This window comes from Rhinopithecus roxellana, chromosome 12 (assembly GCF_007565055.1).
Source record: "Rhinopithecus roxellana isolate Shanxi Qingling chromosome 12, ASM756505v1, whole genome shotgun sequence".
Lineage (NCBI taxonomy): Eukaryota > Metazoa > Chordata > Mammalia > Primates > Cercopithecidae > Rhinopithecus > Rhinopithecus roxellana.
Window position 1 is genome coordinate 67,551,659 of NC_044560.1, and position 21,564 is coordinate 67,573,222.

The 21,564-nt window shown below is 42.1% G+C and overlaps 1 long non-coding RNA gene across 1 annotated transcript in view; it reads right to left on the minus strand.

Annotated features, from left to right (window-relative positions):
• LOC115900685 overlaps positions 1-20,494 on the minus strand; it is a 116,427-nt gene extending 95,933 nt beyond the window's left edge. The window contains exons 1-2 of the long non-coding RNA XR_004060347.1: positions 20,244-20,494; positions 18,394-18,462 (exon numbers count right to left, since the gene is read on the minus strand). This is a non-coding gene — a long non-coding RNA (uncharacterized LOC115900685). The remainder of the gene's footprint in view (positions 1-18,393; positions 18,463-20,243) is intronic.
• Positions 20,495-21,564: the final 1,070 nt, after the last annotated feature.

The following is a 21,564-nucleotide window of genomic DNA, read 5'->3' on the forward strand; positions in this document are numbered from 1 at the left end:
TTCAGCTCTCGCTGGTTGGGCTGCAGCAGCTGACCAGCACTGATTGTCTGGCACTCCCCAGTGAGATGACCCCAGTACCTCAGTTGAAAATGCAGAAATCACCGGTTTTCTGTGTCGCTCGTGCCGGGAGTTGGAGACTGGAGCTGTTCCTATTCAGCCATCTTGCTCCGCCCCCTAGAAAAGTATTTCCTTACAGAGTTTTTAAAAGTAGAATAAAAGTGGCTGGGCGCAGTGGTTCACGCCTCTAATCCAAGCACTTTGGGAGGCCAAGGTGGGCTGATCACCTGAGGTCAGGAATTCTAGAACAGCCTGGCCAACACGGTGAAATCCTATCTCTATTAAAAACACAAAAATTAGCCAGGCGTGGTGGTGGGCACCTGTAATCCCAGCTAATCAGGAGGCTGAGGCAGGAGAATCACTTGAACCCAGGAGGCAGAGGCTGCAGTGAGCCGAGATCATGCCACTGCACTCCAGCCTGGGTGACGGAGTAAGACTCTGTCTCAAAAAAAAAAAAAAAAAAAAAGAAAGAAAGAAAGGAAAGAAAAGAAAAGAAAAGAATAAAAGCTTCCTTACCAAAAATAAGACCAAAGTCTAGATCCAGGGGAAAATCTCTCTTCAGTGAAGACAGGAACTATCCTTTGCATTTATCACTATATCTCCCGTGTTAAGTACAGTGTTAAATAGCTACATAGATGAGATAATTTGATATAACAATAACAGCTAATCTTTATTGAGCACTTAGTGTATGGCTATGTGACATGCACTATTCTGTGTGTTCTGCATCAATTAAATAATAGAATGCCTACAATAATGCTATGAGATATGTGCTTGTGCCATCCTCATTTGAGAGATGAGGATACTGAAGTGTAGAAAGGCCAGATATCTTGTTCAAAGTTGGACAGCTCTTAAGTGAGAGAGCCAAAATTCAACAGCAGACACTTTTGGATTCAAAACCTATGCTTGGAAAGTAAAGAAATCAGCTTTCTTTCACTGTAACATGCATGAAAAATTTAAAGAACTGAACTTAGTGTTACGGGTGCAGTTGTATCTCCCCAACCCCAAAGTCATGTATTAGAGTCCTAATGCCCCATATCTCAGAATGTGATTGTATTTGCATGTGTTACACTGCTTGTTATTATTCCACAAGACAAAAAACTCTGTTCATTTTTTTTCAGTCTTTTTCTGTGTGCTTCATTTTGGATATATTCTAATTTGCTATGCCCTCATGTTCACTGGTCTTTTCTTCTGCAGAGTCTTATCTGCTTCTACACTCATCCAGTGAAATCTTCATTTTAGATGTTATACTCTTCATCTCTAGAAGTTCTATGTGATTCTTTAAAAAAAGATTTTCACTTCTCATCACATTATGTTTTACTTCAAATACTTGTACACAGCTATAATAGTTGTTTTAATGTTATTACCTTCTAATTTCATTTTCTCTGTCATTCCTAAGTTTGCTTCTATTGATTGATTTTTTTTTTCCTTTTTTGGATCACATTTTCTTGCTTCTTGGTATATCCAGTAATTTTTAACTGAAGGCTGAGTATTATGGCTACTATGTTGTTGAGTTGGGGATTTGTTGTCATTCCTTAAATAATATTGAGCTTTGTCTTGGCAAGTAGTTAAATTACATGTAGATCAGTTTGATCCATTTGATGCCTATTTTAATACATTTCTAGGGCAAGTCTAGAAAAGCGTTCACTCAGGAGATAGTTCAGTCCTACTACTAAGATGTGACTCTACTGGTGTCTCTACTGAATGACCTAGGATGTCACTGAGGGCTCTCTACTAGTCAAAGTGAAAAGTCAGGTGCAAACTTGAATTCCCACATGGAGAGAAGTAGGAGGGCAGAACAAATATAAATTATGGTGAGAAATTTTCCTAATTTGATAAAAAGAATAAACCCACAGATCCAGGAATCTAATTAAATCCCATGCAGGATAAAAATGAATGACACCAAGACAAATCGTTGAAAAACCAGTGGTAAGGAGAAAATATCAAAAGCAGCCAGAGGAAAAAAAGATTAATTACCTACAGAGTAATCAAGATGAAATAAACAGCAGACTTTTTGTCAGAAACATGAAAGCAAAAAGACAATGGAACAACATCTTTAACACGCTAAGAGAGGCAGGGGAGAGGAAAGCCTGTCAATCTACAATTCCAAACCCAGCAAAAATATTCTGCATAAATGAAGGCAACATAAAAACTGTTTTAGAAAAATAAAAGCAGATAGAACTTATTGTTGGCAGACCTGAACTATAAGAAATGTTCAAAGAAGTTCCTCCAGTAAAACAAAAATCATATGGGAGAAATTTGGAACTATAAAAAGGAATAATGAATGTCAGAAATGACAAACATGTGAGTAAATATGAAATACTTTTCTTTAAAAGATAATTAAAGCAAAAATATTTACAATGAAGTATGGAGTTTGTAACATATATAGAGGTACAATGTATGATGCAATAGCACAAAGACTCTTGGGGAAAATGAAAATATATTATTGTAAGGTTCTTACATTATATAAGAAGTAGTCTAATACATTTGAAGAAAGACCAGTAAGTTTAACGATGCATATTGCAAACCCCAAAGCAGTCAATTAAAAAATAAGTAGCATTAGAATGATTTTTACATTGGAACTATATAGAAAATAATAAAAAGAATCAGGCTTAAATCCTTTGGAGAAACTAAGTATCAATTCTGACTGAACTGATTATTGCTTATAAGAACCCTGGCAACCTATTTTGAAAAAGTGTGTGTTGTATCTTTAATTTGTCTCTAATTAATATTAATGTATAAACATTAAGGATTTTTTCCTATTGATTCAACATTTTTTTGATGGGAAGTAAACAAATTAATGAGCATCTTTAACACAAAATTAACTGAAATTTTAAAAAAGTATGTTTTTTGTGTAATAAAACCAATATTATGTAATTCTACATCATTAAATATTTGTTTACCTTTCCTCATATGACTTTAACAAAAAGATAATGTCATTCCATTTCAGGGAGTGTATCATAGTGGTTTACATATAGACTCTAGTATCTGACTATCTGGGTTCCAATCTCAGCTTGACCATTTACCAGACATATGACTGTGAGCATGTTACTTAATATCTTTGTATTGTAGTTTCCTGTAATGTGGAGAAAATAGTGCCTACCTCATAGGGTTATTAGGAGGATCAAATGAATTAATATATTGAAAGCACTTAAAAAGTACCAGAAAAATAGCAAGTACTGTAAGAGTGTTAACTATAATTTATAAAAATTAGTATACTATGGCTAGAGAACTGAGATCCAAAGAGATAAAAAATACAGATGTTGTAAAAAGAAAAAAACGACTTGAGAACTATTAGGTTGGTGCAAAAGTAATGTACATATAGACTCTGTATCTGACTATCTGGGTTCCAATCTTGGTGCAATTACTTTTGCACCAACCTTACAGAAGAGCTACTTTAGTTCTACCCTATCCCTCACTAGTTGTGTGGCCACAGACACGATGCTAAATGTCTCTGGGCCTCGTTTACTCATTTGTTCTCTCCTCCCTCATATCCTACTGCCATCTCTCGCACAGATATTAAGAATCTAGTGTATTACATTGTTAAGTACCAGGATATTCTCTCAAGGTTCTTATTGAGGAGAAAGTCACATTTAAAATTAAAGTCATGTTTAAAATTAAACTTAAAGTCACAGTTAAAATGGTACAACATGTTAGGTGTAATGATGGAGATCAGAGAACTGCCTGTCACTACAGAAAGCCAGTGAATCCATGGGCATTACTAAACACTTGTCACCCAAAGGAAGGTCAACTTAGAACATACACTTTTTGGCTCCTATTCTAATTTTGATTGTGCTTATGTCATTGATGATATTAGCTCACAGGACTAAACATTTTTGGATGTTGGATTAGTAGGTGAATGATTCCTTTTGCAGCTTCTTTCTAAGAAGAATTTGTAAATGGCATCAAGGGTCAGCATGTTTGACAGAGTTGTTTCTAATTCCTCCAGATAATGAAGCCATAATTGACTACACATTTTTATTATTAGGTAAGAAGCTACTTTTAAGATAGCATCACAGTAGCTCACTACTACATTTTCAAGTTTGAACCCCTTCTAATCCCTAATAATCCTTAAGGTCCAAGATAGACAGAAGGCCAAAAAATATACAATGGCTTTATTAATCAGAAAATATGAGAAATTTTAATGCAACAATCTCACTGTATTAACAAATCATATTTAAGAAAAGATAGATATGAAGTTGATTTATAAATTATTATGACTCTCATAAATACTTGAGGATATTTAAAGATAAACTAATAATGCAGGGCATTTTTAGTAGTTTACCACAAACACCAGTCACGTTTGTTCCCTTTAAAATATGATTTAGTCAAAAAGAAGAATAAAAGTTTCTGTTACGGGTTAAGTTGTGTCCCCCCAAAAAATAGGTTGGAATCTTAATGCCTGGTACCTGGAAATGTAGCCTTGTTTGGAAATAGGCTGTTTACAGATGTAACCAAGTTAAGATGAGGTCATACTGAATTGGGATGGACCTAGTCCAACGACTGGTGCCCTTCCATAAAAAGAGGAAATTTGATCACAGAGACACAGGCACATGGAAGAGAAGGCCATGGAAAGATGGAAGCAGATATTGGAGTGATGCATACACAAACCAAGGAACACTGAGAACTGCTGGAAGCCACCAGAAGCTAGAAGAAAGAATTATTTTCCATAACCATTGAAGGTAGCATGGCCCTGCTAACACCTTGATTTCAGACTCCCAGCCTCCAGAATTGTGAAAGAATAATAAATTTCTGTTGTTTTAAGCCACGCAGTTTACAATATGGCAGCTCTTAGGAATTAATACAGTTTCTTCAGCAAAATTCCAATGGCAGGACTTCTACTTTCAAGTCAAAATGGAGAAACAATGATTTTCCTGCCTGAAACAAATAATAAAACTGGACAAATTATATAAAACAACATTTTTCATACATAGGACATCAAATGGCACAGCACAGTGACTGCTTAGAGTGGGGAAACGAGACAAGACCTACAACTACCCCAGCTTACTGCTTGAAAAGCAGATCTAGGCTGTAGCACAGGCAGGGGGAACCCAGACAGTCTAGCAGTCTCCCTGAGTTGATGAGAGCTAGTTGTTTGGTGAAGCAAGTATGTCTAGAGATAATGGGCAGAGTGCTGGACAGGAAAGAGCTACACAAAGAGAGCTCCAGAGATCTGAAAAGGGTACCCCTTATGTCTTCAACTACGTTCTGTTCAGTACATTCAGATGAAAAAATTACCCCAGGCTGGGGAAAGAACTGCCTAAAAGGAGCAGAAGAAATAATTCTTGCGACATACAAAGAGCTGGGAATATTTTGTGTTCTCAGCAGCCAGAGTGGAAAACTTCACAAATTATGGGGCAGCAAGTGGGATATTCAGAAAGCTTTTGTTTCAGTCCTGGGGACAAATTAGCCCTAAACTAAGTGCCACTTTGATCTCTACAAAACTTAAAAGTAAGACTTGAAAGCATTAAACCATTTCCAAGTAACTGTGTTTCAGAACAAAATCTAAGAATATTTCAAGGAATATAATATCTAGCACCCAACAAGGTAGAATTCACAATGTATGACATCCATTCAAAACTTACCAGGCATGCAAATAAGCAGAAAAGTATGATCTACAATTAGGAGAAAAATTAATGTAAACAGACTCAGAAATAACATGCATGATAGAATTAGTAGATAAGGAGATAAAGAATTATTATTTTCACTATATTCCATATATTGAAAAAGGTCAAGGAAAGATTAGGCATGCTAAGTAGCAACATGGAAGATATTTTAAAAGACCCAAGTCAAGCTTCTAGAGTTAAAACTACAATGTCTAGGGCCGGGCGTGGTGGTTCACGCCTGTAATCCCAGCACTTTGGGAGGCCAAGTTGGGCAGATCACGAGGTCAGGAGATTGAAACTATCCTGGTCAACGTGGTGAAACACCGTCTCTACTAAAACACAAAAAATTAGCCGGGCGTGGTGGCATGCACCTGTAGTCCCAGCTACTCGGGAGGCTGAGGCAGGGGAATCACTTGAACCTGGGAGGCGGAGGTTGCAGTGAGCTGAGATCGCGCCATTGAGCTCCAGCCTGGCAACAGAGCAAGACTCATCTCAAAAAACAAAACAAAACAAAACTACGATGTCTGAGATTAAAAAAAAAAAAAAAATCAATGTGATTAACAGCAGATTATATACCTCCCATAAAAGATTAATGAACTTGATATATAGCATTAGAAATTTTCCATAATGAAACACAGGGAAAAAGAGAAGACTAAAAGTAAAAAACAAAGAGAGTTCCAGTGAGCTGGTGAAAACTTCAAATGACCTAATATATATGTAATTGGAGTCTTTGAAGTGCAGAGAGGGGTAGTGGTGAGACCAAAACACATTTGAAAAAATAATACCTGAAATTTTTGTTTAAATTTCATGAAAAATTTAAACTCACAGATCCAAGAACACCAAGTGCAAGAAATATGAAGAAAACTACACCAAGACACATCACAAATAGCTTAAAAATGGTAATAAAGCTGGGTGCAGTGGTTCACGCCTGTAATCTTAGCACTTTGGGAGGCCTAGGAAAGCAGATCACTTGAGGTCAGGAGTTCGAAACCAGACTGTCCAACATGGACGAACTCGTCTCTACTAAAAATACAAACAAATTAGCCAGGCATGGTGGTGGGTGCCTGTAATCCCAGCTACTCAGGAGGCTGAGGCATGAGAATCACCCAGGAGGCAGAGGTTGCAGTGAGCCAAGATTACGCCACTGCACTCCACCCTGGGTGACAGAGCAAGATGATAGCTCAAAAAAAAAAAAAAAAAAAAAAAAAAAAAAAAAAGGAAAAATTCTTAAAAGCAGCCAAAGAAAAGATACATTGTGGCCAGCCACAGTGGCTCACGCCTGTAATCCCAACACTTTGGGAGGCCGAGGCAGGTGGATCACGAGGTCAGTAGTTTGAGACCAGCCTGGCTTCACATGGTGAAACCCCATCTCTACTAAAAGTACAAAAAAAAAAAAAAAAATAGTCAGGTGTGGTGGCACACACTTGTAGTCCCAGCTACTCTGGAGGCTGAGGCAGGAGAATCACTTGTACCCAGGATGCACAGTTCGCAGTGAGCCGAGATCATGCCACTGTACTCCAGCCTGGGTGATGGAACGAGACTCTGTAGCTGAGACTCCGTAAAAACGAAACAAAACAAAAGTTGCATAGAGAAGAACACATTTTTGAATGTCAGCTGACTTCTCATTGGAAACAACATAAGCCAGAAGCAGCAGGGCTATAAAGCAATGAAAGAAAATACTGCCAACCTAGAAGTCCAAGATCCAGTAAAAATATCTTTCAAAAATTAAGGTGAATATACCAATGAGTGCATAGAACAACTGGTTAAAACCTTATTACAGTCTGTAGTCTAGTTATTAGTATTGTTCTCATGTCAACTTCCTGGTTTGATATTGTACTGGTGATAAGATGCTACTCTTGGAGGAAGCTGGGTGAAGGGCTCATGAGATTGACTCTATGACCTATTTTGTGACTTCCTATGAGCCTATATTATTTCACAATAAAAAGTTGAAAAAAAGAAAATAAAAAAATAAGTTTTTCAGATATGCAAAAGTTGAAAGAATCCATCGCCAGCACACCTGCTCAAGAAACATTAAAAGAAGTACTTCAGGCAGAAGCAAAAATAATACCTAAACAAAGGAATAAGGAGCACCAGAAATAGTAAATATGTGGGTAAATATAAAAGACTTTTGTCTCATTTTGTATATTTTTCTAAAGATAATTGGATGTTTAAGGCCAAATATTGGCTGGGTGAGATGGCTCACGCCTGTAATCCCAGCACTTTGGGAGGCCAAGATGGGTGGATCACCTGAGGTCAGGAGTTCAAGACTAGCCTGGCCAACATGGCAAAACCCTGTCACTACTAAAAATACAAAAATTAGCTGGGCGTGGTGGCATGTGCCTGTTATCCCAGCTACTCAGGAGGCTGAGACAGGAGAATCGCTTGAACCCAGCAGGCGGAGGTTGCAGTGAGCCGAGATCACACTATTGCACTCCAGCCTGGGCAACAAGAGCAAAACTCTGTCTCGAAAAAACAAACAAACAAAAAAAAACAAAAACCAACAACAAAGAGTTATAGTTTATAGTTCATAAGCCAATAAAAAAGGAAATACAATAGAATAATAGAACAATTCAATCCCCAAAAGGAAGAAAAGGTAGACATTATTAAACAGTAGAGAATGGGCCAGGTGAGGTGGCACATGCCTGTAATCCTAGCACTTTGGGAGGTCAAGGTGGGTGGATTGCTCCAGCCCAGGGGTTCAGCCTGGGCAATACAGTGAGAGCTCATTTCTACAAAAAATTATCTGGGCATGGTGGTGCACACCTGTAGTCCCAGCTACCCAGGAGACTGATGTGGGAGGATGGCTTGAGCCTGGGAGGTGACAGTTACAGTGAGCCTGGGTGACAGAGTGGGATCCCATCAAAAAAAAAAAAAAAAAAGAGAAAGGAAAATAAAGTAGTAGAGAATGTCACATTGAATAAGAAGTCAAAACCCAAATTATAAGAAACCTAATTTAAATATAAAGACACAAGTAGGTTAAAAGCAAAGGGATTTTTCAAATAGCATATAAATATTAATCAAAAGAAAATTAGAATAGGGATTAGATTTCAGAACAAAGAATATTACTAGGGATAAAGAAGTTGTATTAGATTAGTTGTGGTTCTCCAAAAGAAACAGAACCAGAAAAATGTATGTATGTATGTGTGTGTGTATGTACATGTGTGCACATGTGTGTATGTGTAGAGGGAGAGAGAGATTTATTATAAGGAACTGGCTTATGTGAGTATGGAGGCTGACAAGCCCCAAGATCTGCAGTTGGCATGCTGGAGACCTAGGAGATCTGACGATGTAGTTCCAGCCCGAAGGCCAGCAGGCTTGAAACCCAGGAAGAATCAATATGTCAGATTGAGACTGAAGGCAGAAGAAACCTCACATCCCAGCTCAAAGGTAATCAGGCAGAAAGAATTACCTCGTACAGAAGAGTCAGTCTTAATGTTCTACTCAGGCCTTCAGCTGATTGGATGAGGCCCGCCCACATCGGAGAGCACCATCTGCTTTACTCAGTCTACTGATTCAAATGTTAACCTCATCCAAAAACACCCGCACAGACACACTCAGAATGTTCAACCAAACATCTGGGACCCTGTAGCTCAGTCAAATTTAACACATAAAATTAACCATCAATGATAGGGTTTGGCTCTGTGTCCCCACCCAAATCTGATCTTGTAGCTTCCATAATTCCCATGTGTTGTGGGAGGGACCTGGTGGGAGATGGCTGAATCATGGGGGCAGGTCTTTCCTGTGCTGTTCTTGTGATAGTGAATGGGTCTCACAAGATCTAATGGTTTTAAAAATGGGAGTTTTGGCCGGGCGCGGTGGCTCACGCCTGTAATCCCAGCACTTTGGGAGGCCGAGGTAGGCGGATCACGAGGTCAAGAGATCAAGACCATCCTGGCTAACACAATGAAACCCTGTCTCTACTAAAAATACAAAAAATTAGCCAGGTGTAGTGGCACGCACCTGTAGTCCCAGCTACTCAGGAAGCTGAGGCAGGAGAATTGCTTGAACCCGAGAGGTGGAGGTTGCAGTGAGCTGAGATTGCCCCACTGTACTCCAGCCTGGGTGACAGAGCGAGACTCCGTCTCAAAAAAAAAAAAAAAAAAAAAAAAAAGGGAGTTTCTCTGCACAAGCTCTCTTTTCGCTTGGTGCCATCCACGTAAGATGTGACTTGCTCCTTTTTGCCTTCCACTGTGATTGTGAGGCCTCTCTAACCATGTGCGACTATAAGTCCAATAAACTTCTTTCTTTTGTAAATTGCCCGGTCTCAGGTATGTCTTTCTCAGCAGTGTGAAAACAGACTAATTATGAAATGAAAGAGTCATTTCATAATTACAGATGAGTCAATTTATCCAGAGGATATAGCAATTCTAAATATTTATCCATCTAACAGCATAAGCTCAAAATACATCGAGCAAAACCTAAGAGAACTAAAAATAAAAATAGACATATTAATAATTGTGGTTGGAGATTTCAATATTCCCCTCTCAATTCCAAAGAATAGGTAGACAAAAAAAATCAACACTATCAAACAATTTTGCCTAACTGACATGTATGGATCACTCCACCCACAAAAGCGGACTAGACATTCTTTTCAAGATAGATTATATTCTGGGCCATAAAACCAGTCTCAAGAAGTATAAAATAATTCAAGTCATACACAGTTTATTTTCTGACCACAATAAAATGAAGCTAGAAATAAATAATGGAGTCATACCTGGAAAAGATCCAAGTATCCTAAATAACACACTTCTAAATAACCTGAGTCAAAAAGATAAAAAATAAAAAAGGAAATTAGAAAGTCTTTTAAACAGATTGAAAATAAAAACACAACATGTCAAAATTTGTGGGATGCAGCTGAAGCAGGAGTAGAAGGAAACTTATAGCATTAAGTGCTTATAATAGAGAGAAAATGTTTTCAACCAGTGACCTCAGCTTCCATATTAAGAAACTAGACAAATAAGAGAGAATTAAACCCAAAATGAACAAAGGAAAGGAAATAAAGACAGATGGCACATCATGAACAACAGTGGAATAAAATAAAACAATATCCCAAAATGCCACTAAATGTAATGGAATCCTGGAGCATTGTCATTTTACCCAGTATGCTCTCCCTTCTTATCCACTGTGCCCACTGCCTAGGAAAGGGCTTCAAATAATCAGATGCACCTTTAACACTATACAACAGAAACCTTGCACCATTTCAAGTAAGACCAAGAATGTAATTCACATATCCACTAGCTATCGTTAGAACACCAGAAGACACAGGTTTACCCAAAAGGCTATGCACATTAGGAAGCCTAGATTGCTTACCAAAAGGAAGTGCCAAGACTTTTAAAATAAAAATATGCAACTCCTTATGAACACAAGTTCATAAAGGATCCTTATTAAAGGATCCTCAAGTCTTTGCTGATACTATGTCCAAAGCATAATAAATTATATCCAAGCAGAGAAAAACACAGCTTGCCCTTCCAAGCCTTATGGAGGAAGCACTGGAAGTCTCAAGAGCACTCACCATCCAGTGTGACAAGAAGACTTCACCCCAGTGTGGGGCAGTGTTCAGGCAGGGCTCCTAAAGCTGCTCATGTATACTGTACCTTTATGAAGTCACTTATTGCATGGTATTTATATACACACTAATTACGCAAGCTCTCACTCCTCTAGACTGTGTCGTCCTCAAAGTCAGGGACCACATCTGTCATCTTTGTATCCCCAAACCCTAGTATGGTACAATCGTTTCACAAACGTGCTTTAAAAGGCACGTGTGAACTCCCTAAGAATCTACAGGGTTGTAAATAACACCTGATGTGATTGCCTGAAGACTGAACAGTAAACAAAACAAGACTTCGGATCCACATTGAAACCAAAGAACAGAGACTTACGTCTCCTGAGTTCAATTAGATTTTTAAAACATTATTTTTAAAGTTGATTTGTTTTGTTTCCAGTCTACAGTGAGAGTTTGAGTGGGTCCAGGTTTTATCTGAAGCAGTCTGTCCATCCTTTTCCCACGATGTTCTGGAAGAAAGCAGACTGCCGATGACTCACAACTCAGCACACTTGTTAGTTCCTATGTACTGACACCAAATTGGGTTCCAAAAGAGAAGCCTTTACAAAGGATCAAAACCTAGGCCCTAGGATATGGTTCATGTTCCAAGCTTTCCAACATGGTGCTAAATTAATTGCATTTGGTTCTAGGTGGGTTAATAACTAATAGCTGCAGAGGTGATTTCAGGCAGAAATTGTCTAAATTCTCACTTTCCGTCATTTCAGAAATTTTCCCTGAGTTTGTTTCCAATCCCATCTTCGTCCTCTACCTTCTTCTCTGGCCCCAGCTTTAAGGGTTGCAGCTCTTGCCCAAAGGCTCTCCAGGAGCTGCAGATTTAAACCAAGCTGATGCTGATCACAAACATTTGTAGGGCACATCTCAGTTTCTGGAGAGCTGAAACAAGACTTCATTCCGTCCTCCCAATAATTCTGTGAGATATTATTATTTCTGTTTTACCACCGACGAGACTCAGACCCCGTGAGATTAGGTGGTTAACCTGAGTCGCACCATAGCAAGTGTACCCTCTGACCCCTGCATTCATTCTTCCTACCACGTGGCCTCAATGCCTCTAGAGTTCAGCTTGTCTTCTCCTAATGCCTGATACTTTCTATTTTTGTTTCTGAGCCTTCTCTCCCTTGCTTATTCCATACCTCTGATCCTTAACCTCCTCCCTCCAACACACACACTGCCACACACACACACACCTCAGTGCACTTGTCTAACACCTTCTTCATGTAGTCATCTAACTTCCTTCTCAGAGCAGTCTTCCAGGTTACAGCATAGTACTCTAGTGCAGCCTCAGACTGCCCGTGGAAACTCCCATCCATTTTTCAAATACAAAATAAGAAAATCATACTTCCTTAGTTATTTTTAATTATACTGCACCATATCCTCTGGAATCTGTTATCTGTCCCTGGAAAACAGAGATTCCATATGTCTAAATCATTCTACACAGTGCCTAGCAAAGAAGCAAAGGTAAGTGCAGGTTATCACCATGCCTGTTCTCTGATCATTATGATGGTGACAGGAATGTTCACATGATGGCAACTATCCCATTCACTTTAATCTGCACCTCTTTTTAAAAGCTAAAGAGTCACCAGTGGCTCAAAGACTTCAATCAGCACATCTGAAAGTGTTAAGGAAAGTGCAAAGGGCTGGCTCTATAAAGGCGAAGTGGTGGTAACAATAAAAAAAAAAAGAGAGAGAGACAAAAATGGCAAACACTCATAAAGGGAGTGAAAACTCAAGGAATCAGGACTGCATAGCAGAAATGTAGAAAGGGGACAGAACTTGGAGTCAGACAGGCCTGGGTTAGAATCCTTGTTTGGTCACATTCTAACTGTCTGATCCTGGACAAGTTGCTTAACTTCTCTGAGCCTTCATTCCCTAAGCTTAGAAAGAAGCCAAAAAGCTCATCTCAGAGGGCTCTCCTGAACGGGAACCTGTAAGGCATTTGGTCCATGGCAGGTGCCCTATAAATGTCATTTCCCTTCTCTTTCCCCTTCTGAAAGAAGGATCCATAATGATAAGAATTTTCAATAGCACCCAAAGGGTTGGTCCCATCTGTAATCAATGCATTTTAAGAGGCTCACCTGAAAGTTCTCACTTTTAGATGTTTTCTAATCTCTCAGGAATGTGCACATTCCTTGCAGTCCCCAGCTTCAAAGGGAACGTGTATGTTAGGGAATAACTGTGCCCAATCCCTCTCAGCCATAAAAATACACACACTAACAAGACTTCACATCTTTAAAGGGTGAGACTCAGAGTTGGACATCCCTTGTCTGTACTCCCAAAGCTGCACTGCTTCTAGAGCTGTAATCCACAGTATTGTATTATCTGTTTAAGCATCTACATCTCCCCTGGGCAGCTAGAGCCATGAAGCAAAGTCCATATATTATTCCTCTTTGCATTGCTGCCTAGCATGAAGCAAACCATACATGTCATGTTTATTAGAATGAACTGAATCATCTATCTTCTGGGTTGCAACGCTTTAGCATATAGTCTACACTTTCTAATTCTCCCAGACATTTTCCAGAACCTTGGAAATTTTAAGCATACAATACATATTGCCTTTGTCCTTTTAGAATGAACTGTTTACAAGCTTTTGTTTTTTTCTTTTGAAAGCTAAAACCTAACTACAAAAGAAGGGGTAAATGATTTCAGAGAAGCCCCTGGCACTATGTTTTTTCTTTATTGCCATAACCTTGGGCACCCCCCACCCAACATTCAACACTCAGGGACACCTTGCTTAAGGCACACGCTGGGTGTGCTTGGCAGGGGCCTGGAGGGCTCCGTGCTTAGTAACTCTGTTGTGAGGACAACCACAGGCTGTGGGAGGTGGCAGCTCCGCCTGCCTCAGGTAACAAAATTGATGGTGATGACTAAGTTACAGTAGACGGATCTCTCAATCTCTGAGAAGTTCCACCTCTGTTCTGACACATCTCTTTCTTTTTTCCTCCCAGAGGAAATAGAAACAAGCTCAGGCAAGGGCCCTAAGGAGAGAACCCTTTTTCATTGTTTAACTTGTTTATTACCAGACTCTCATTAAGAAACTGTGGGCCACAATTACTGAAAACATGAGCTAAAGAGACATTTAGAACAATATTTAAGTGACAGATTCACAGTCAGTTGTTAAGGGGAAGTCAAGAAGTTGCAGGCAAGTTCCTGAACTTTAAGGCAGATTTCATGAAGGACAAATACCATGCTCTCCCTGAAAGGAATGGTCTTTGAAACAGGTATTCTGCTCTACCTTAACAACGCTGCCCCCTTGTACCAATTACTGACATCTAGCAAAGCTTCAATTTTCTCATCTTTTTAATGGAAATAAAATACCCTACAGAGTTGTTTATAAAGATCAGATGAGATTGTGTATACTAACTATTTAGCCAATGGTAGGCAAAGCCCAGGCCCCACAGATGCTTCCAACTATCCCCATGTCTCCCCAGTGTTAAGGCCAAGTGTCAGCTGGCACTAACGCTCAGGCATGGCATTTTTTGCCTCTCTGATTCCTGGGGCACTTGAGTGCATCACTCCTGAGCTGGTGCAATCCTATCATCTTATAGATGAGGAAACCAAAGCAACACCTCACATGGCTCACCACTGTCTGTAGGCAAAGTCCCAGTGCCATGAGGGGTAAGACCATTTGAGTGGTTTTTTAGATAGTCACTGGTGTCTCAGTGCAGCCAGAATACCTGGCTGGATGGATCCTTTTAATCACATCATCTATATACCATATACCAAAGAATTTTATTGATTTTATAACTAGAGTTCTAAAGAATAGAAAGTATTCTCTAGATAATAAGACTAGCTCATTCTATGTTAATTGTAGTGAAAGTGAAGATAATGGTGGTGCTTGGCAGTAGGAATAATTGTAATTTATTAAGCACTTACTATGTGCCAGGCATCAGGCTGAGCAGTAAATATGTCTTATGTCTTATTTCACATAAGTCCAACTGCTTGAATACTCCCTTACACTCAATCCCCAAGACTTGCAAAAATTTGTCACAAATAAATCACTTCAATCTCTCTGTAGAATCTGTGTGCCCACCTACTGTGGGCAAATCCTTTCTAAATTCTGGATGTGCTATGTGTGATGTTAGTGGTCGGTTAAGAGACAGGTACCTCCAGAAATAAAACATGAAAGACAGAGGTTAATTGCTGAATCTCTCAATCTGGAGCCAATCCATTTGATAATGACTTATAATTATTATATTTCATATTGCTCAATCATCTCTAGAAGATAGATTGCAGGGTGTGGTGGGAGAGGTGCCTTCCAGTCCTTTCCAATAAAATGTTTCTGTGTTATCACAAAACAAGAAGTGCTGTAAGGTAAGGGAGTTAGGAATGCTGGCTTCCTGTGGATAGATGCCAGGTGAAGGAAATAAACAGATAGAGTTCCCATGGGATACAGATGCCCTAAAAAAGTGTTTCCTATACTACTGCCAAGGCGATGCCAGCTGCTTACAACATCAATTCAGGGGCAGGAAGGAGGGACACAGAGTAGTGGCTGGAGAGTAGACGAAGCAGAAAATTTGTAAAAAGCCACCAATTCCAATTTTGTTGATAGGATATAAATGCCTACAACCAAGAGTTAAGTAGCAGCCCTGATTCTTTAAAAAAGTCTAGTCAACTTGACAATTAAATGGAGCCCAGGGTGCTTTTGCCTACAATTTCACAGGTGGCTGGGAGTTACAGAATGGTGGAGCAGGACAGATTCTTAGAGATATTCAGTCCGGAGATCACAACTGGCACCCACTGACATTGTCCTCTTGAGTTTTCCAAGGATTGGCCTAGATGGCATTTTAACATTGTAATTAAATGCCAACATTTTAAAATTTTGAAGACTTCACATAAAAATCCAGCTCTCTAGTATCTCTTTTTAAAATGAGAAAATAGGCCAGGTGCGGTGGCTCATGCCTGCATGCAATCCCAGCACTTTTGAGAGGCCAAGGTGGGCAGATCACGAGGTCAGGAGTTTGAGACCAGCCTGGCCAACATGGTGAAATCCTGTCTCCACTAAAAATACAAAAATTAGCCGGGCGTGGTGGTGTATGCCTGTAATCCTAGCTACTAGTGGTGCTGAGGCAGGAGGCTCACTTGGACCTGGGAGGAGAAGGTTGCAGTGAGCCGAGATCGTGCCACCACACTCCAACGTGGGCAACAGAATGAGACTCCTTCTCAAAATAAATAAATAAATAATAATAAATAAATAAATAAATAAATAAATAAATAAATAATAAAATAAAATGAGAAAATAGGCAAACAGTGAACCTACATTTTCAGCTAGTAACCATTCAGCCCCTCATAGATGGTCCCAGTGTCCCCATGGCTCCCAAGGCCGAGGCCAAATATCAGCCAGCACTAATCCTGAGGCATGGCATGGTGTTACCTGGCTGACATCTAGCAAAGCTAGATGTCAAGTGCAGGCAGGCACTTGAGTGTGTGTCCTCTAAGCTGGGAGAATCCAGTTATCTTTTTTTTTTTTTTTTTTGAGACGGAGTCTCACTCTGTCGCCCAGGCTGGAGTGCAATGGTGTGATCTCGGCTCACTGCAAGCTCCGCCTCTTGGGTTCACGCCATTCTCCTGCCTCAGCCTCCCCGAGTAACTGGGACTACAGGTGCCCGCTACCACGCCTGGCTAATTTTTTTTCGTATTTTTAGTAGAGATGGGGTTTCACCGTGTTAGCCAGGATGATCTCGATCTCCTGACCTCGTGATCCGCCCACCTCGGCCTCCCAAAGTGCTAGGATTACAGGCGTGAGCCACTGCGCCTGGCCCTGTTATCTTATAGACAAGGAAACGTAGGCAAAAAGCTCACATGGCTCACTCTGCAAAGTTCCAATGCCATGACAGCAAGGCCATTCGCAGATGGTCCCAACTGACATCTCTTGCCAGTTTTCAGAAGGAATCCTATGCTATGGTCCAGCGCATCAGACTGGTTGTTATGCCCGGTCAAGGCCCTGTTCCCTTCCTCTCAAATGTCCTGCCCTGCTATCCAACTCCTGTTCATCCTTTCAGCCCCAGATTAGTTGTTCCCCCTAACTCCTCTCAGGCAGTGAAGTATCCACACAGCATTTATGTACCCACTTCTGCAATATGCCTTAGAGTCCTCCAGGGGATATGCAATATTAAAATCCTTTTTTTCATGTCACCAGTACTTAGCACTGTGCCATGACACATCACAGGCTCTGAATAAATCTGGGATTCATGGTGAAACCTCATCTCTATTATATATATATACACACACACACACACACACAGACACACACATATACACACATATATATATGAGTAATTATAACATAGGTGGGGAGAAAACAGGTTAAAAACAGATGGGGAGCCTGGTGCAGTGGCTCACACCTGCAATCCCAGCACTTGGGGAGGCCGAGATGGATGGAACACTTGAGCCCAGGACTTTAAAACCAGCCTGAGCAACATGGGGAGACCCCAGCTCTACAAAAATTAGCTGGGTGTGGTGGTGTGTGCCTGTAGTCCCAGCTACTCAGGAGGCTGAGGTGGGTGGATGGTCAAGAGCCCAGGGGGTCAATGCTATGGTGAGCCTAGATCATGCCACTGCACTCTAGACTGGGTGACAGAACTAGACCATGTTTCAAAAAATAACCCAACAACAAAAACAGACTGGGTCCACAATGAACACCCAGACTGACAAACCATCAAGTAAGTGATGCTGAAACCTTTATCTCAGTGACAAATTCAATTCCCCCCAGGCCAAGCCTTATTCCAGGAGTAGGGATTGCCTGAACAATGTGGCTTATGAGGTGTCAAAAGAACCCCAGAGGTCCTAAATATCTTCCCCACCAGCCTGCCAAGGTGCTTAAAGATCACTCCATAAATGTATATGCATTAAGACCTTTTCTGTTAAAATACAACACTCCTTTTCTCCCTCCTTCCTAAGAGCCAGTACATTAGGCAATTCTCAGGAGTTAGCACAGCTTCAGTTAATTTATTAACTATTTTTTATATCTGATGCATTTCACCTAGACTATCTGGATAAGCTGTGATAGAGTTAAATAAAGGTAAATTTCCAGGAGAGAGGTATGGGCCTGAATGTCTGAGGTAAGAGATGAAGAGCAGGCAGTATGGCACAGTGGTTAAGTATGAGACCTTATGATCTGGGTCCAAATCCGGTTTCGCTGCGGGCTAGGTGAGTCACCTTTGGCTAGTCACTTACCTTCCATGCCTCCATTTCTTCGTTTAGATAGAAAATGGTGTCACCAAGAGGACCTGCTTCAGTGGGCATCTGAGAATTAAACGAATCAATATATAGAAGGCATTTTAAAGTGGTGCCCAACCTATGTGAACCCTATATAATGTGTTAATTTCTGTCATTATCAGAGGGGATGACATGAAATTTGGCCCTGAAAGAAGCTGCTCTGCCTTTACTACTTGCTGTCTCCTTTCCCAATTTACTGAGAAGCAGGCAAGGTCCCCAGAGGATGGGCAGCATCCCCAAGGCCACAGGCTACTGATGGCAGAGCCAGGACTTCCTATCCAGGGCTCCCCACAAGCGGAACTTCTCGAGGAGGAAGAGGGGAAGGGGTCGTGGGAGGCCAGGAGAAACCGAAGAGCCAGCTCTACCATGTGTCCCTTCTGGGGATAATGGCATCCAGGCCCTTCGGGGCTTTTCCTCAGAATCGGTTCCACGTCCCGCTCTCGGGTGCGCTTGGTGTCCACGCAAACGCCATCCTCCGAACACCCCCCTCCACACACACACACACACACAGCCCCACACCCTCGCGCCGGGCGCACCCTCTATGTCTGGCACAGCACGGCAACTCGCTGCCCCGCTGGGAGGACGAGTCAACAGTGGGGTGGACGGGAAAAGTGACACAATTGGGCTTCGGCGCCCTCCGCGCCAGCCTCCCACGCAGGGCAGGGCGGACTTCGGTCCTCAGAGGGGTGGATTGGGATCGAAATGCGCGGGTCTACCCCGCCGCCCGCAACGCTCCGGGGTCCCGCGCGGAGGGAGGCCTGGGCGCGGGCGGCCGCGGTGCACTTTTCAGGAACGCGGCAGTCGCAAGGCTGCCCGGCCCGGTCGCAGGACCGCCACCGCCGTCGCCACTGCCCCCTAAAGCTGGATGACGGAGTCTTGAAAGACTTTCACCAAATATGGGCCGGGGTTGGAAGCGTCCTGCGCCGCGCGCCGCCGGAAACCTCGAGTCCTGGCAACCGCTGTGACTGTGGGCGCGCGGGCGGGGTGGCCGGCAGGGGGCGGCGGTAGCAGCCGGGCAGGCGCGTCCGGATGCCTCGGGTCCGGCGCCCTCCCGCCGTGCAGACCCTGTCCGCTCCCTTCGCAGGGGTCCCGGAGCCGACCGCCCTCTCTGCGCGTCGGCCACCCAGTTCCTGCCGCCGCCACCAGGATCCTAGCTTCCTGGGGAGCTCCGGGCTATCATGCCAAGGGGATGGGGGCGGGGAAAGGGTGGAGGAGAGAAATGGGATGGTACGGGGTCTTTTGCAGACACCATAAGTTCTGTTCATTAAGGTGGCCATGAAGAGTGAAGTTGTGAGATTGGGTGTGCAGGCGAGTATCTCTGAAGACACACACACAACACCCCTACTACAGGCACTCCGGTCGTCCAGGGCAGTGGTTCTCAGGGTGTGATCTCCGGACCAGCATCATCACCATCACCTGGGGACTTGTTAGACCTGTAACTACTCTGGGGTAGGACCCAGGAACCATTAACTAGCCCTCCAGGTGACTCTGATGCACTCTAGTCTGAGAGCCTTCCTAGGGCTAGGAAACCGGAGTCGCCAGATTTACCGTTATTATTCTCGGTTGCCGCCAGACAGTGAGCCCTTCATTAGGTAACCTAAAATTCCCTGGCAACAGCGGGTGAGAGACGTCCCCATCGCTCAGCCCGTAGCCAGGAGCTGCAGAAGACAAGCAGCCCGTTCTCCGTGGATTGCAACCCAAGGAAACAAGGCAGCCCGTTTATTTCCTCCTGGGGCACCCGTATGGGGAGGGTGAAGGAGAAACTAGCAAAAGAGCCATACAGAATTAGCACCCGAAGCAACACTTACCCATAAACATTTGCACATTTCGCCTCCTGTCCGTCAACTTGAACTGATCTGCAGCTCCCAGCGGAGGCGGCGAGAAGGCGACCGGAGGCTTGGGTTTCTGGACGGTCTTTGGGCAGGACTTGAGGAGCCGCTGTTTCTCTTGCTTAATGTCGTCGATTACTAGCAGGCGCATCAGCACATGGTATATGGAGAGGCTGTGCACATAGGTTACTCTAGTGTCTCCCACTCCCACATCTCCTGGCCCTGTTGCTCCAACCTCCCACCCCCATCGCACAACACACTCCCTGCTTTAAATGGGCAGCTAACGGTAAGGTTCTCTAAATTTCTCCTCTGGGGCAAACTCATCCTCAGGATTCCCCAGTTGAAGTCCAGAAACAAACCCACACACCCTTGTTAGAAAACTTTAATGTGACTTTAAAGGAATCTCTGGAATGGCTTGTGTTTGAACGCAGTGCGGCAGACTGGATCTCTGCCGTCCCCCATCCCCAACCTCCAATTAAGGTATATACGGCCAGTTGGATGATCCACTGTGCTTTTATTTTAAATCATGATAGACAGATTGCATGAAAAACAAGGAATTCCAAAGAATTTCCTGCTCTGGGAAGAGAAGTTAAATCTATATTTAACAACATTTGAAGCTGTCAAGAATGCTTTGTGGTTGGATAACAGAGGCAGAAAAATGTTAAAAACGCAGGCTACTGCTATACCCAAATATGGAAATATTGTTACGTCTGGTGTCTGATTCACCATCTGGAAATACTTACAACCATGAAGTCAAATAGAAAAGACGCCACAACAGAAGCCAGGAATCCTCCTCTCCATTCTCTCTCTACCATCTCCCTCTGTTCAACACATACTGTGGCTACACCCCTTCTCCCCGCTCCCGTCCCGCAATCACTTCATTAAGAAGGAAACAATAATGAAATGGCAGAAAAAACAATGTTTTGTAAATAATAATTGATGTATTAACCTGTGTACATGTTGGGCCCAGACTTTCCTCACTGTATTTGCGTAACACCTGACAATCCACTGTCTTGAAAAGTCTCCCAACCCTAACCCTCCATCAGAGCTTTAGAAATCCCACTCCCTCTAGCAAATGCTGCTTCCATTTATGAAAGGGCACTTTGGAATGAATGAAACTGAACTCCTTCCTGCAAGAGTTCTCTTCACTGGAGTGTGTTTTCATCCTGACAGCTTCTCATTGTGCTTATCAGGAAAGTCAGCATTAGCACTAAGGGCCTTTTTAAACAAGACTGCTAAATTATGAAGTCTGAACAGCCCTAAACATTAAAAAGACAAGTAGTTATCCTAGAGCATATGA